The sequence below is a fragment of the Carassius auratus genome, unplaced genomic scaffold, assembly GCF_003368295.1.
Source record: "Carassius auratus strain Wakin unplaced genomic scaffold, ASM336829v1 scaf_tig00003761, whole genome shotgun sequence".
Taxonomy (NCBI): Eukaryota; Metazoa; Chordata; class Actinopteri; order Cypriniformes; family Cyprinidae; genus Carassius; species Carassius auratus.
The window spans coordinates 252,079-255,000 of record NW_020523543.1 but is presented as its reverse complement, the minus strand read 5'-3'; the positions used below and the strand labels follow the sequence as shown (position 1 = coordinate 255,000).

Below are 2,922 nucleotides of genomic sequence, written 5' to 3'. Positions count from 1 at the left end.
TTTACCCGTGGCACACCATATAGCCATAACTCCCGCAGATGGAAGGAGATCACTTCTGCTGTTGCCAAGCATATATACACGGTCGATAATAGTGGGTTGAAATATTTTAATGAAAGGTGTTAACATGACCAACAGTCTTGCTTGAAAAAAAGGTTCTAAATAAAATAAATATTTAGTACATACTACCTTTATTTGTTTTGTATATAATTTCAAACTGCATTTCCACATTGCAATTTTATATAGACTATTCATAAACTGAATTAACAGAAAAATTGCTATATCGTTATGTATATCGTTATCGGGATATCAAATGAGCTATATCGGGATATGAAATGTTGGCCATATCGCCCAGCCCTAGCTCCCACTGTTAATTTTTTTTTTTTTTTGGAAAAGCACTCTCTGTATTAGCTTAAAGCCCTCAGGTTTACATTGGTTACTGTTTTCTTTCAATTGCTCTAAACAAGTATTTTGGGTGACCTTTTTATTGAATGCTAGACATCAAGTTGTTGTTATTTTCATCTGAAAGAAGAACTTTTTTTCAGTAAGCTAGGCCTTATGTGTTCAGGAACTTGTTTCAGTAAGCTATGTGTTTTCAAGGCTTCAAGATTTTATTGAATGCTATCTCTATACAAGTGCAAAGTAATGCATTCTTAGTCTTTTATTTTGTAATTGTAAGAGCAATAAACATATATTGCAATGTTAAGGAATTCATGTTTTTTTTCATTCAGATATGTAAATCAATGTATAAATTGTTAGTAGTCAATTAATGGGGAGATAATCGAAATCAAATCCGTCTGAAAAAATGAATTGTTAGATTAATCGATGCATCGAAAAAATTATCGCTAGATTAATCGTTTAAAAAATAATCGTTTATCCCAGCCCTACAGCACACTAGTTCAGTAGTCAGCACAATCGTTCAGTAGTCAGCACAATCGTTCAGTAGTCAGCACAATCGTTCAGTACTCAGCACACTAGTTCGGGAGTCAGCACACTAGTTCAGTAGTCAGCACACTAGTTCGGGAGTCAGCACACTAGTAAGGGAGTCAGCACACTGGTTCAGTAATCAGCACACTAGTTCAGTACTCAGCACAATCGTTCAGTAGTCAGCACACTAGTTCAGTAGTCGGCACACTAGTTCAGTAGTCGGCACACTTGTTCAGTAGTCAGCACACTAGTTCAGTAGTCAGCACAATCATTCAGTAGTCAGCACACTAGTTCAGTAGTCGGCACACTAGTTCAGTAGTCGGCACACTTGTTCAGTAGTCAGCACACTAGTTCAGTAGTCAGCACAATAGTTCAGTAGTCAGCACACCGGTTCAGTAGTCAGCACACCGGTTCAGTAGTCAGTAGAGTCAGAGTTAAATCACCTGACTAGACAAAAACTGCAAATACATAAAGGCACACAAGTTATATTTAGTTGTGATGCATATACAGTAAATCATTTACAATTAACGAATCTCCGCTCGCAGACGTCACCAGGGGGCTGTTACACAAAACAAGTTCAGCAAATAACCCAGGCTTATTTCAGTTAGTCTGACTTATTGTCACTTGTTTTGGCTTCATAAATCAATCCAGGTCAGAATAGTTTGACGTACACACTTATTCTTAAGCAGCCCTTAAATGTCCATCATGGATCAAATTGATCCACCATCACAAACAGTGAATATTAGTCAAGTTTAACGCATTTGAGAAATTGTGTTTTCCTCAATGCATAACGGACATGTCAAATGTATATTCTTCATCTCTAAATGTTAGAAGGTCATGCAGGAGTGGACGAACTCTGCTGCGCGCTAAACAGATGGAACGCAATAGAACAAAAGCATGGTAATACTGAATAAAGTAGGCATTCTGCTAAATTATTTGTTGTTGGACATTAAATGTGACAGAATTTTGAACCTACATATACGTGTAATTTAATAATAGCAGTAACTGTAAATCAAATGTAAGCTGGTTAATACAGCCCTTATTACAAGCTCAAATTAGTTAATGTGTTTCCTCTCATTGTAGAAAATATAGTCTGTTTTATATTATTTATTTACATTTGTTTTTAAAGTTTTTAATGCATTAAGAGCATTTTATATTGTAATGTTCTACTAACAACCATAAAGTCTAGCTATCATAAAACCAGAGAGAAAGGCTGCGTAGTTACAAACTTCTGATCAACATGTCACAGCATGAAAACATGGTTTAATAATATATCTTTAAACAAAGTCATTACATCTTGGACACAATACATTAAATACAGTTGGTTGTAGTCTATATTTTTATTTATTTGATTTAAGTTGCATTTCTGTATGCTTGTATTTTTGTACTGATAAGGTCTAATAACAGTATGTGAGAGAGTCAGTGGTGATATGGATGTGTTTCTGTTGCTCAGTGTTAGAGGAGCTCATCTGAACCTGATAGTTAAACTGCTCCTGACCAGGTTAGTTTCCCAGAATAATATACCACACTCACTGAACTTGATCTATAGTCATTTTGATTTATGAAGCCAAATAATTTGACAAATAAGTCAGACTAACTGAAACAAGCCTGGGTTATTTGCTAAACTTGTTTGTGTAACAGCCCCCTGGTGACGTCTGCGAGCGGAGATTCGAACCACTGAATCATTTGACAACTGATTCAATCGAGTCTCAAAAACCTTCGTTTCTCCGTCACTACTTGGAAGTGACCTGATAAGTGTTGATGATGAACTGATTCGGACACGGGGAGTGAAATAAGACTCACCTTTTCTGTTACTCGTGTACAAGTGCGTTTACTCACAAAATAACGTCTATTAATGTTAGATAAAGCATTAGTAGGTTACATTCAATAGCAGATCTCGCATCGCTTAAAACTATAAAATGGACTGAACGGTTTCTATCAGTTTAAACGCTTCAAACACAGACCTTTCTCGAGCCAGATCACAACAGACGCGGGAGC

General features: G+C 36.3%; 1 protein-coding gene across 2 annotated transcripts in view; it reads right to left on the bottom strand.

Moving 5' to 3' along the window:
• LOC113070321 (gastrula zinc finger protein XlCGF8.2DB-like) overlaps positions 1–2,922 on the bottom strand; it is a 15,033-nt gene extending 12,111 nt beyond the window's left edge. The window contains exon 1 of one of the 2 annotated variants that reach the window (XM_026243579.1): positions 2,728–2,922. The gene's annotated coding sequence lies outside the window, so the exon portion shown is untranslated. The remainder of the gene's footprint in view (positions 1–2,727) is intronic. The other variant, XM_026243580.1, reaches the window with a different exon arrangement.